This window comes from Balaenoptera acutorostrata, chromosome 1 (genome assembly GCF_949987535.1).
Source record: "Balaenoptera acutorostrata chromosome 1, mBalAcu1.1, whole genome shotgun sequence".
Lineage (NCBI taxonomy): Eukaryota > Metazoa > Chordata > Mammalia > Artiodactyla > Balaenopteridae > Balaenoptera > Balaenoptera acutorostrata.
This window is the reverse complement of record NC_080064.1, coordinates 174181444-174195647: the sequence shown is the minus strand read 5'-3', so window position 1 is coordinate 174195647 and position 14204 is coordinate 174181444. Positions and strand designations below refer to the sequence as shown.

Below are 14204 nucleotides of genomic sequence, written 5' to 3'. Positions count from 1 at the left end.
GATGTTTCTGAGAAACCCGTGCATGAGAAACTAGGAATGCGTTGCTCATGGAACAGCCAGAAACAAGGCCTTCTCCGAGGGCCGTCCTCTGAGAGGATTCCTTGAGACTCAGCCCCACAGGCCCCCAACTGTGGGAAACAAGCCAGAGAAAGCAGCATTCAGAGAGAATGGGGACAGAGAAGGGAAAAGACATGATCCCAAATGTGTACAAGGTTGAGTGTTCACCAGACACGGTTGGTATTTGGTTGTGAGGTGAACTGGAGACTTACATACTTGTGGTCGGGTCAGCAGCTTCCTCTGGATGGGCCTCCAAAAGCTGACTGACCAGGTAACTGCTCTCAAGGAATGAAACAGTGGAGTGTAGGGCTTGCAGCAAACAAGCCAGTCTCAGTCACTTTGTTCCCCCAGGAGAACAACCTTTAGCACCTGAACACTAAGAAGGACTCCATTCTCAGAACTCCCCCTCCCCCCAGGAGGTAGGTAAGATTATTTATCCCCATTTGGCAGCTGGGGAGGAAGTGAAAGAGCGAGAGGTCACAAGACTTGCCTAAAGTCTTTGACAGAGCAGAGATCAGACCTCAGAGGTTTGGGACTCCTGACAACAGGCTAGGCCTTGGCCAGTCCATCTTGAAAGGAAATGCCAGGGTCATACCCCAGGAGAAGCCTCATAAGAGAGCTGAGTGGACAATACCCTGAGTTGTTCAAGAGTCTAAAGACCCCCCAAAAACAAACAAAAAACCCACCCACCCACCTGAAAGCTGATGGGGGAAGCCTAATTCTCAACACCCACTGGAATCCCACAGTCCGAGGTGATGCTGAAAGTCGTGAAGAAAAAGTGGGCTTAAGACACAGGGGGCAAATGCAACTAAGATTGAAAATACTCTTTGCAGAGGAATACTCCACCATGAAATGGAATCTAGGAGACTTTTCAGGTATTGAAACATTATCAAGACTATTCCAGGGAATTCCCTGGTGGTCCAGTGGTTAGGACTCTGCGCTTTCACTGCTGAGGGCCCAGGTTCAGTCCCTGGTCGGGGAACTAAGATCCCACATGCCACATGGTGTGGCCAAAATTAAAAAAAAAAAAAAAAAGAGTATCCCAAAACCTTAGAGCTGGCTATGGGAGGAGACAGCCTGGAGAAGCCTGAATGCTGGGAGAAGGAGTGGAGTAAGATGGGAGGGACTCTGTAAAAACGCAAGGATGGGCACTGCCCAGCCAGCTGTACTGGTCCCGACCCAGGGCATAGTTCCATTCGTTTCTCCACCAACTGGTTCAACTGCAGAAGAGGAGAGGACATGATTCTGAGTTTTTAAAAATAGAGAATAGAACTGAAAGGGAAACCAGAGAGACCCCTACACATCAAAAACTAGAGGCCTTGGTCAGAGTGGACAAAACCAGTTTTGCAGAAGGGGAAAGGCAGTGCAGCTACAAATAGGCCCAGGTCAAGACACCATGCAGACAGGTTAGGTCAGCGGAAGGGTGGGGGCAGTGCAGGCACTTAGGCACAACATAGACAGACAGAGGACCGGGTGTAGGGGCCTAGGGAAAACGGTCCACTGGTTCTTTCAAAAGTCACCATTACCAACTAGAGATTCAGTACAATTTCAAAGTGGGTCTGGCATGCTGAGTAGGAGGAGCCTTGTTAGGTCAGCTACCTTTCCAGAAGCCCTGCCTAGAGCCCGGTCAGTCTGGCCATCGGGTCTTTCTCCCAAAGTCCCGTGACTGGGTCCCCACCAAGGCAGTACTTCACTCTGAACCCTGGAGCGGCTTCTCTCTCCTAATGCTAGAAGCCTTGTGGGAGGAATGATGGGGAGAGATGGGAAAGGCCTGAAGCAGAGGATCAAGCAGAGTCCCCTGCACACCCAGCCTTAGACATCTATAACAAAACTACCCTTTAAAGTGCACAGCTCTCAAAAGAAGAGTTCTGGGTGGGAACCCTCTTATTTCCAAGCATGGGGCCTCCTGCCCTCCCATCACAAAAAAGAAAGGGAAAAAAAAAAACTTCAGATAGCTGAACTGCTACTATAAGCTGTGGATCATCATTTTTGGCTCTTTCTTTGCTCCCTCCCTCTGCACCTGCTCCCAAAGCCTGACTCTCTCCTTGCAGGAGCTAGGGATGAGGAGGAAAGAACAGGGAGGCCCTGATATTTGGAATGTTTCTTATCCTGCGTGCACCCCCTTCCTTCCTTGGCCCAGGCCTGCTGCTCCCCATCACAGCACCCTCTGGGGCTGTTCTGAAAAGACGCCATGGGATAATGGGCAACAGACCCTGCCTTGGGAGGCTGCCTTCACGCCTCCTCTTCCCCACTAACCTCACTGCCAAGAGAGCCATCCCCTGCTCGGCATGTGCAAATCCTCTGCTTGCTCACGGTGAGGCCCAGCTCTGGGGTAGCATCCCAGTCCGGGTCTGGGAGAGATTCATTTTCCTGCATTGGAACGCCCTTCAATGGACAGCTTTACCTCCTGTGGAATGAAAGAGGGACGGAGCAGCGCAGCCCGTGCCTCCTCCCCTTGCATGCCGTATCTTTGGAAGCTCGGGGCTGGCCAGCAGGCCTGAGCACCAGGCTCTGGCTGCAAGGGCTCTACCATTCGGGAGCCCTCGCCTAACGGCTGGCTTTTCCCATCACTGTCACATTGCTCTCGGGGTCCCAAGACTGTCCTCTCAGGCCTTTCTCGGGGAGGAGCCAGCTGGCCTGGGGGAGCACAGCTGGACTGAGAAACTGAGTGACTGTTCAAGCTCTGTAAACTGATAAGAGATGCAGACATCTCCCACCTGTAGCCGATGGCAGGGCAGAGAGAAGAGCTGTGCAGTCCGCCCAGGGCTGCAGGAGGACCAACCCTGGCCATATACAAAGAAGGGGTGCTCGGGGGGCACCTCGATGCTCACTTTGCTCTGCTGCTCACCCACCACGAAATGCAGCATGACAAATCCAGGCCACTGGCTCTCCTGAATGTCCACGACTGTGCTAGAGTCAATCTTCAGCCCCCCGCTCACTTTGGCACTGCGCACAAAATCCTGGGTCTGGAGGTCCTCCACCCGCTTCAGCTCCCCTGTAGCCAGCTGGATGATGGCGCCTTTCATGAAATGGGAGGGCAAGTGGGAAGAGGTAAAGGGGGGTGGCGTTGACTCCTTGTCTGGGAAGGCGGCTCTGGCCTGCATGTCCAAACTTGACGCCACCAGGATCTCCGAGCCCATGGGTAGCAGGCTTGGGTCAGTTCCAGTGGGCACCGGGTTGCCATTGGCTACAACCATTGCTTTGGGTAAAGGTCTATGTTTCAGGGGCTCCTGATGGGATTGAGGGTAGAACCCTCGGGCCTGATTTTTCTCGGCCATCTCTGCTGCGTTCCTGGCTGACCCTCGCCCCTCACCCTGATGGTCGGGGTTATGATGGGACAGGTTGAGGGGGCTGGGCTCACCCTTCCTCTGAGCTGCCACCACACGATAGTCCTGAGAAGCTAAAGCACCAACCACCCGCTGGACCTCGAGGTCGGTGTCTGGGGTCCCTCGGTGTGCTGGCACTGCCACCTCTACCCGCGCAGTCTGAGAACCTGAAAACAACTGTCCATCCACCACACATTCTACCACTGGCACCAGTCCCTGGCCCTCACCCTTGCTGTTGGGGGAGTCGAGGGCTTCGCTTTCCCGTCTCATTAAATTTCTCTCTCGTTGTCTCTGTCCATTGGCAGCGGCTGCTTCCAGAGCAGACTGGCCCTCCTGAGGGGTAAGACCTGGGCTGGCACCTGCTGGAGGGGTTTCATGCATGGTGTACCCAGCAGGTAGCCTGGACATCTGATAATAAATGGGCATCCGGCCTGGAGCGAGGTCCAGTGGCTGAGTACTCGAGTGATGTGGCAACTGCCCAGGCGGGGAGGTGGCAGAGGGGGCTTTGTTGAACGAATGGGCCGGGGATGACGCCGGGGGGGGGAGGAGTGGCTCCTTCTGCCAGGAGCGAGGCCTATGGCACAAAGTGTGGAAGGTGAGAGGTGGCGAGGTTGGCCGAAGGAGAAAGGAGGGGACTCGGTAGGAAATTAGGTGGCACAGCATAGGGAAGGCTATAAGGAGACCCGATAAACTGCAGAGAGGTGGACGGGAGCTGAGCATAGTGGATTGGGGGATAGTGGATTCCTGGATGTTGAATCAGTGAAGACGCTACATTAAATGTGGGGGGCAAGGGGCTCATGTTCACCACAGACGGGAGACCAGTTGGGGAAAAGGTGGCAGGTGGCACAGCCACCTTATACAGCATGCCATACTGGTCCACCGTCAGACCAGTGATGGCCTCAGCTCCATCACCCCCCAGGCTGACTCTGGCTCCTGCCTGGCTCTGCCCGGCCACCACCACCCCTCGGGACCATTCAGAGGCATCACTGGAGGGTGTGTGGTTAGTTGAGCAGCTGGTAGTTCTCCCCATATCCTCGCTGGTCACGGGGAGGTCTCGTTTCTTTGGTGGAAGGCATTCCTGACTCCTCTCATGAACAGGTTTCATATTGCTTTGTGGTGTTCCTGGAGCCTGGAAGGGGTCGGCTTGCTCCTTGGGGCATCAGAAGGGGCTTCTTTGTGGCTCCCCTGCACCCCTCTCTGCTGCTGGCTGGGGTGCCCACATCTGAGCTTCCAGTGGTGCTTCTGAGCAGCTGTAATAAGAAGCAGTGTCCTCCCCACTGGCTTGGGAGCCGGCCCATCTCACGGCGCTCCCCGGGCTCCTCCCGCTGGTGCCGGAGCCGCCGCAACGGCGGCCGCCGCCATCCCCGGCCCCGGAGCCGCCCCACACCCAACCTAGGTGTCTTTTTAATTATCTGCTGTCCATCTCTGTATCTTCTTGGTAAAAATGTCTATTCAGACTCTCTGCCCACTTCTTAGTTGGATATTTTTTTCTATTTTTTTTTGTATGAGTTCTTCATATAATTTGAATACTAACCCCTTATAGGATATATGATATGTAAAAATTTTCCCCCATTCGGTAGGTTGCCTTTTCATTTTGTTGTTCGTTTCCTTTGTTGTGCTTTGTAGTTGGATATAGCCCCACTTGTTTATTTTTGCTTTTGTTGCCTTTACTTGGATCAACGTCTTTGCATAAGTTCTGGAAACAACTCTTTCATAGCTTCCATGGATCATTTGTAGGGGAGAGGGTGAGTTGAGATGAACTACTAGTGAAAGGAGGGTCAGTGGGTGGAACTATAGCCTCTGTTACTGTAGGTGGCCTCAAGGCCACAACTAATAGTCATTGTCTCCCTCCTGTGCTATCCATTCTCAAGTCCCCTCATCCTTGGATAGTATCTCTGCTAAAACGGATGGCTTACTTGGTGGGGTGACCCTCACCCTCGTCCCTGAGTGAGTGTTCTGAGCCCTGGTCATCATTTCTTTCTCAAACCATGGCTGCTGTACTTGACCATTTACTGTGTACTTGACCATTTACCGTCGAAATTGGGAAAGGCAGTACCAAGAAATACCCCCCAGACTTCTGTTTTTAATCAATGATTTTCCAATTAAAAATTTTTTTCTTCCCACAGACGTTTTTATCACCCCAAAAGGAAACTCTGTACCCATTAAGAAGATACTACTTCGCTCTCTCTGCCAGGTCGTGGAGACCACCAATCTGCTTTCTTTCTCTATCGATTTACTTATTCTGGATATTTCAGATAAATGGAATCATGCAATGTGTGACCTTTGTGTCTGGCATCTTTCACTTAGCATGATGTTTGCGAGAGTCATCCACACTATAATATGTATTAGTATTTCATTTCTTAAAAAAATGTTTTTGGCCGTGTAATTGTTTGATATTTAATTGTTCCATTCCTTTTTATGACTGAATTACTATTCCACTGTAGGTATATACCACAATTTGTTTATTCATTCATACACTGATGGACATTTGGGTTATTTCCATGATTTTCCTATTGTGAATAGTGCTGCTATAAACATGTGTGTACGCAGATTTGTTTGAGTGTTTGTTTTTAATGATTTAGGAGTGGAATTGCTGAGTCATACGGTAATTCTATGTTTATCCCAAAATACACACCCCAAGAAACTTCCTGAAAGTCTGTCCTTGTCTCAGAATCAGCTTTTCAGGAAACATGACGTGCAACAGTATGGACAGTGTCCCACGAGAGCTTATTTGTGATGCCTGGGGGTCTGGACTTGGAAAGGGCTTCCCTTAGGAAGTGGCAGCTAAACTGAGGGCAAATTCAATGTTTTTTCCTTCCTTCCTTTCTTCCCTCCTTCTTTCCTTCAGAGGGGTGACATAGATGTTTTACACAGTATATCCTTTTAAAACTTTTGCATTTGAACCCTGAACTTATTCATAACACAAATAAATGATTATTTTAAGCAGGGTATTAGGGCTCAAATTATTAATATCATAGAACCATTATAGTGGCAACATGGATTGGAAACAATTTATTAGGAAAAAATATGGAAACTTTTTATAACAATTTTGATAAATAAAAAAGTTGACAAATCAGAGTGTACAGGGAGAATCTTGGTTATTTGGGAAATTGTATCGTAAAATGGATGGGCTCCACAAACTCTTCCATTTACTTGAAGAAAAGAGTGCTAAGTCAGTTTGGGCTGCTGTCACAAAGTACCACAAACGGGGCGGGGTGGGGGCTTGTAAACAACAAAAATGTATTTTCTCAGTCCTGGAGGCTGAAAGTCTGAGATCTAGGTGCCGGGATCATCGCCTTCTGGTGAGGATTCTCTTCCGGGTTGCAGACTGTCCACTTCTCATTGTGTCCTCACAGGGCAGAGAGCAGAGAGAAAAAGCCAGCTCTCTCATGACTCTCACAAGGGTAAGAATCTCATCATGAGGGCTCCATCCTGATGACCTCATCAAATCCTAATCACCTCCCAAAAGACCCACCTTCTAATACCATCACATTGGAGGTAGGGTGTCAACATGTGAACGCTGGGGGGACCCAAATATTCAGTCTATAACAAGTACTAATGGGGAAATGAGAGCTTCTCTTGAGGATGTTAAGGGCTTCTACAAAGATCAACGGTACATGTGTTTCCAGACAGAACTACAATATAGAATAAGTTCTATAAGGCGTTCACATTATAGATTCATCTTTCTTCCCCAAAACAGTCTTTGGTATCCAGGGACCCATTCCTGGAAATTCACTCTTGCTCAAGGAAATCCATCCTCTCATTTAAAAAAAATCTTATGAAGCTACATGAATGACACAAAGGACTTTTCCCAGCTCTAAGATTCTGTGTGTAAAACCTGTTAGTCTAAATTTACTTCCAAAAGATAGACCCTCCGCGGGGTCTGCTCCTGCGGGGAAGGTGGGAGCCCCGCTTGTGCTGCGGCCCCCAGGTGTGGCTTCCTCAAGTTTGGGGTGAAGCCCCAGCCCCCTTGGGCTCTGCAGCGCTGCGGTGGGCTCGGGGAAAGGAGCACGGTCTCTGGGGTTTCTCAGCAGGAGATGCCGGGGCTGCCGCGCAGGAACCCAGCTGCCCTGGGTGGGGTGCAGAGTCGCCAGGCCTGGGTGTCTCTGCTGCGCACGGCTGCAGAGAACAGGGTCCGCAATGAAGCTCTGCCTGGCAAACGGGGACTGTGGGCGGCTCCATCCTCCCCTTCCGTCGGCACAGCCCCATCGCAGCCCTCCTTTCCGACAGGCAAAGCCTGTGACCTGCGGCCAGACGGCTCCACACCCTCATGCCCTGGCGCTCGCTCGCCCCACGCCGGGAACAGGCACAACCCCTGGGCCGGCCTCTCTGGACGGCTCGAGCGGGACGGCTTCTTCGGCGCGACCGTCACCCACCCCGAGCCCAGGGGCCGGCAGGGAGGTCTAAGGACCGCTCGGTCCTGGGCGGGGTGGAGGCAGAGGCTTCGCGGCTGGGCCGGTCCCCCTCGCCGCCTCCTGCCTCTGCGCCCCGGCCCGGGCTTCCCGTGGCCCCATCTCCTTCCCACCCCCGTCGCGCCTCTTGCCACCCGGGCCGCGGGCTCCACCCGGAGCAGCACCGTGTCACGAGGGGGCGGGAGGGCGCCCGCCCTCGGGGCTTCCCTGACACCTACCGGCTGTTCGGCCACGTCCCGGACGGGCAGCGGCAGGTCAGTGGAGCGGAGTCGGCCCGGGTCTCCTCCCCCCTGAGGAGGGGCGACCGGCACCGCGCACGAAGCGGCCCTGGCGGGAGGGAGACCAGGGCGGAGGGGGTCGCTGGGGAGCTTGACTCGCAGTCACTTCCTAGGGGACGCTGAGCCCCCAGAGCTGGGGGCTGACTGGCCTCAGCACTCCCACGAGGGGGTCGTCAGGAAGGAGGGACCCTGTCCCTGGGGCCCAGGGCACTCCCGGGTCAGGCGGAGAGGCCAAGTGTGTAGGGTGCCGTGGACAGCTGAGGCACATTTAGCCCAAAGGAAAGTTCCAGCGCATTGCAGAGAGCAGACGAAATAGACGGTGGTGAAAACTCACTGTTGCTAAGGGTTGCAAGGAACCAATAATTCCTCCTGTTTCTCAGGGTGTTCCCTTTGGCTGTTAATGAAATGTATTTCCAAGGAAGGCAGGCATGTGGCTGAAAAGGCCAGCAGTGCCTCGGGGTCACAGCGAGACCCTCCCATCTCGCCCCCCTCGGCCATCCTGTGCTCTGGGAGCAGAGCTCTCAGCCAGAAGTGAAACATAGTAGCTTCCATATCCGGATTCTAAGATTTTCTAAAGCCCTTTAAAGGCCCCCTTCTCTGAGTGGTGCTTGACCTGCTGGTGTTTGGGGCGGGAGGGTGGGCTGGGTGGAGGGTCTGAGCGCCATCCCGACGGAAGAGCTTTGGAGGCCTGTGTGCGCCTGAGACCAGGGGGCCCAGTGCACGTGTCCGAGGGGAGGCTAGCGCTGACTCCAGCCGTGCCGAGCCAGACGTCGCCCTCCTTCCCAACAACCCAGCAAAGCCTGTCGCTCACATTCCTGGCTCTGCTGCTTACACTTGCCCTCTGGGAAGGCCAGCCTGGCAGATCTCTGTTCCTGCCCTTTGGGTTGCTGGTAACTGAGTACCTAGCCTGGGTGCTGGAGGGGAGGATCCATCGATGGTGGAGGCCCAGTGCCTGCCCCGGGTGCTGCCCCTCTGCTGAGCTGAAACTTCTAATCAACGTCTTAATAAAACCAAAAGGGATGTGATATTGTTCTACCACCTGTGCCCGACCAATGTCAGCCCTTTGTCATATGGGGCAGTGCTGTCTAATTGTAAAGCTTCCAGTATCAGATCCCCAATCCCTTCTCCTCCCCCCCCTCCCATGGGGGTTCAGTGGGTATATCTGTATTTCATAGAACCTGAAACTCTGATTTTACAAAGGAGCTCGAGGTCTGGGGAAAGAACTGGTCTGATCTCAGTTAAGAATGCAACTTTATACCTGGACGATACTAGAGCACTTTAGCACCTCATGTGTTTGGAAATGAGACCTTCACAAAGACCTCATGGGCAGGAGACGCAGGCAGGAGAGGGGACAGACTGAAGCTCTGTGACTGAGTGATCAAGTAGCAGAGGTCCAGCTGACTTCCAGGCCTACCGCTGATTTACTATCACCAGAGCCACGTAACACACCTTCCACATAGAGAACCAGCAGAAAAATGAGTTTGAAGAGCATTTTAGCTAAATCCAAGGTCATTTTGATCATTAGTGAAAGTCATTCTGTTCCTACACGCTCCCCACACCCTGACCCCCCTTCCTAAAACCAAATGGGTTCTGAGATTAAGGTGGAAGTGACAAACCTGGAGGTGACCAGGCTTTACTTTATCATCTCTTTCTTCTTCTTCCACGTGTGTTCCTGGTCTTACTCTTCCCAGTTTTTCTGCAGGGAGCGGTCCAGCAACTCTGTCAAGCAAAATCACACACCCTAAGGATGACTTTCACAGACTCCTCCCGTGGAGGCAGTTTTCAAAAGGTCTTCCTTCCTACCCCCCCACCCCCAAAATCAATCTTCATCTCAGGAGCCCTAAAAGGCATATATTACCTCAACATTTAATATTTAATACAACCTTTAGAGCTAGTTCTGATAACTGCCAGTTGCCCCCAATTCACTCTTTGTAAGACAATTCTACCTGAATCACAAGGTTAATAACCTGACTGCAAACCCAGCATCCTTAAGCTATCTATGGTCACCCTGGCAACTCACTATAAAGTTCTTCTTTTTAAAAGATTTCACAAAAGTAATTTCAGTCATCAAGATTACATATTGCACAGAACAAAAAGCTTTATTATTCTTACCGTTCTCTGGATGTAACTCTACGTCTCTTTTCCTCCTATGTGGAGAGAAGGGAAAAAGAGAAAAACAATCTTTCAAAAGAAGATCAAAACCAAAAGCATGAGTCAAAGTATTAAATAAATACATTTGATGTGGTTAAAAACAGGGGTTGGGGGGTAATCTGGGTTTGGGGGAGATCTAGGCAACCTTCAGTCTGGTGTTGATGTCCCACCACCCTCAAAACAAAGAGAGGCCCAGGAGCTGGCCCAGCACACGTCTGCGCACTAGAGGTCATCTAGTGATGCTACGTAAGTCAAAGATCCACCTCATGTCAGGGATTTGTTAATACTAGAAAAAAACCAAAGTAGTAATTTGGGATTCACATCAGGAAGTGATGATGACAACCTAAACTGGACACCAGCTCTTCTCTGATGAACACCTTAGTACACTGCTTCCCTAAGTTCACAACACTTGCCAACTCCAGGATATCTGTATTTATGTATCTAAGAGGGATAAAAATATTGTGGGGATGAAACCGATCTACGTCTTGTTTGAGGTGGAGGTTACAAGAATGCATGCGTGCATACACGTGACCATACATGCACAGTGAATAAAGTCTGTAGATTATGCCGATGTCCATTTTCTGGTTTTGCTATTAGTTATGTGAGACGTCACCATTGGAGAAAGTTGGGTAAACTACACAAAACCCCTCTGTACTACATTATACGGAATTCATCTGCGTGTGTATACATAAAATTCTGCCTCCAGACTGCCTTTAGACTTGAGCTACAACATCAACTCTTCCCTGGGTCTGCCTCTCTTGGCCTGTCCTGCATGTTTCAGACTCGCCAGCCTGAAGTCGTGTGACTCAGTTGCTTAAATTAATCTCATATACATAGACATCACTGGGTCTGTTTCTCTGGAGAACCCTAAGATAGACTTTATACTAATATACTACAGTAATATATACATACATATAACCTGAAACAATACAGAAGAAACTGATAAATGCTTGCCTCTCGAAGGAAGGACAGGACGGAGAGGGGGGAGTACCACCCCTATGTACCAAACAGCCTTTTGTACTGCTGCCAGCCCGGCCGCCCCAGATTCAAGCAGATGTAATGGCGTGTGGCCCAGGCAGTGGCTACACAGCTAAGGATTTTAAGGCACAGTGCAGCGAGATGCCAGGGCCACAGTCACACACGTGGAACATTCTAAAGCCAAGAACGGTTGGTTGCAGGATTCCACGCATGGGCCCCCGAGGGCACTCTGGAGGCCGTCGCAGACCCTCAGGTCCCACGTGACGAGACAGCCCACTAGAACACAGCAGGCGGCCCTCCTCCCAGATCTCACCCGGGTCAGCCTCCCAGGACCCGGCCTCCTCTGCACAGCACGGGGCAGGCTCACAGAGGGAAGAGCGGCCCAAACCCAGAGGTCACGCCAAACCCCACGGGAGAAGAGTAAAGCAAGGTGATGAGGGGAGAGGGGAGGGGTCCCTCGCGAAGCTGGCCACTCAGGATTTCCAGCCTCTTCCACAGGAAGCCAGCTCACGAAGCACCAAGACCTGTCCTGGGTCACACTCAGAGGACTTGACCCCCTGACCCCACAGCCCCGCTTCCCAGGCCTCCTCGATGCTGACGATGCTGACGCGGATCAGCACTGAGGAATGGGGGAGCGCACGGCTGGGGGGCTGCTGGGAACTCAGGACTGGCCCACCCCGAGGCCCCGCCCCAGCAGGCGCCACACTCACCGGATGGTCTCGCTGATTTCCTGAGCAGCATCGTGGGGTTTGTCCTGAAAGACAACGGAACAGGGTTCAGAGCCGTCCCTCCCCGCTCCGGTGATGGGGGCGACCAGAGGAGGCGGGTGCTGCAGCCCCCGGGACTCCCCGCCTCATTTCCCGACCCGCGGGACCCACCAGAGAGCTCCACCCACAGCGCTGGGGCCATGTCCTGCCACGTGGGACACGCTGGCTCCGGGAGCGCCTGTTCCTGCAGTGCCCTGCCGCCCAGCGGGCTGCGGGGAAGGGACTGGGATGGACTCGAAGCCCCCGACCCTCCTTCCCCAGGACTTCCCCCGGGCGCTCCTGCAGCCTGGAAGCCACAGGCCTGCGTCTGAGTCCCTGAACCACCGCAGGCCTCGGTTTCCATCTATTAAATGGGGAAACACCACTCATGCAACCACCGGGAGTGGGCGAGCAGCGGTCCTCCCTCCCGGCCACAGCGGCGCTCTCCTGGCCTCACTGCGCCCGGCGGGCTGGCCTCGCCGTTTTCCCCAAGGAGCACGTCGGGGGTCGCTCTGGCCTTTCGCCGGGGTCTTGGCAGCCAGCCTACCCAAGACCCCACAGAAACCAAGTGAGGACGACGCATCGTGTGGACGGTCTGTAACTCCAGACTGCATCTCCGCCCCTCCAGTGAAGGTTCCTATCGCGGTGAGGAGGGACCTCGAAGAGGATGCACAGCGAGAGGAGGGGCCACAAAGAGCACGGGCTGAAGCCGGAGATGAGATGGTCAGGCCCAGAGCTGCCAGCCCTGCCCCGGGACAGAGACTGCCCCTCTCAGACCAGGCCACCATTTCCACGCTTCACACTGGAGGACGGCAACACGGGCAGAGTCCCTACGGGCCAGGGCACGGATGCCCGGAAGGTCCCAGGACAGGGTCCCCCACGGCGCAGCAGTCCTAACAGGTCAAACAACTCTGGAAACACCCTTTGTGTCCTAAGCCTCATCTTTGCAACAGCAGCCCTACTGAGATATAATTCACACAGAATGGGCCCCCGCTTCAAGTATACAGTTCAGTGGGTTTTAATACATTCAGAGCTGGGCAACCATCACCTCTATCTAGTTCCAGAACATCCCATCACCCCATTAGCAGACGCGCCCCAATCCCCTCCTCAGCCCCTGACAACACTAATCCACTCTCTGTTTCTGTGGATTTGCCCGTTCTGGACGTTTGTAAATAGAATTACGCTATGTGACCTTTTGCCCAGAATCTTATTTTTTAAGGCAAAGGAAAAAAACAATCTTCTATCCTTCTTAATAATATCCTCCAACTTACCAAGGACGGAGCAGTAAATATCCATTGAACTCATATTGCTTAGACAAGGCCGGGGGCAGGAGATGGAGCACACGCGGTCCAGCACAGGACAGCCCTGCAGACCAGTGGTTCCCGACACGGGGGAACCGACCCGCAGCACCAGCGCCACTGCTGACCCAGAAACCCTGGGGAAGAACCACTGATGAGAACAATCGGCCCCAAGGACTCCTGGCAAACGGCAGAAAACAGTGAGGACGGCTGGGTTTGGAAAACAGTCTGGCAGCTCCTCAAAGGTTAAACAGTTAGCAAATGACCCAGCAATTCCTCTCCTGGGTGTCTGCCCAAGAGAAATGAGAATATTTGTCCACACAAAACCCTGAACATTGGGCTTCCCTGGTGGCAGAGTAGTTAAGAATCCGCCTGCCAAGGCAGGCGACACAGGTTCGAGCCCTGGTCCGGGAAGATCCCACATGCTGCGGAGCAACGAAGCCCGTGCACCACAACTGCAGAGCCCGCGTGCTGCAACTACTGAAGCCCGCAGGCCTAGAGCCTGTGCTCCGCAACAAGAGAAGCCACCACAATGAGAAGGCCGCGCACTGCAACAAAGACTAGACCCCACTCACCACAACTAGAGAAAGCCCGCACGTAGCAACGAAGACCCAACGCAGCCAAAAAAAAAAAACCACACCAAAAGCCCGAAAATTAATGTTCACAGAGGCGTGATTCACAACCGCCAAAAGGTGGAAACCACCCAAATGTCCATCAACAGATGAACGAATAAACAAATGTGTCCCTCCACACACTGAAATATTATCCATCCATGAAAAAGAGTGAAGCACTGACACTCGCTACAACGTGGATGGACCCTGAGAACATGATGCTCAGTGAGGGAAGCCAGACGGACAAGGACACGCAGGGTGTGATTCCACAGATGGGAAACGTCCAGAACAGGCCAGTGCACAGAGACAGAGAGTGGGTTCCTGGTTGTCAGGGGCTGGGGAGGGGG

The 14204-nt window shown here is 52.8% G+C and overlaps 1 pseudogene; it reads right to left on the bottom strand.

Annotated features, from left to right (window-relative positions):
- Nucleotides 1–730: 730 nt before the first annotated feature.
- Nucleotides 731–4701, bottom strand: LOC130709377 (ataxin-1-like; annotated as a pseudogene).
- Nucleotides 4702–14204: the final 9503 nt, after the last annotated feature.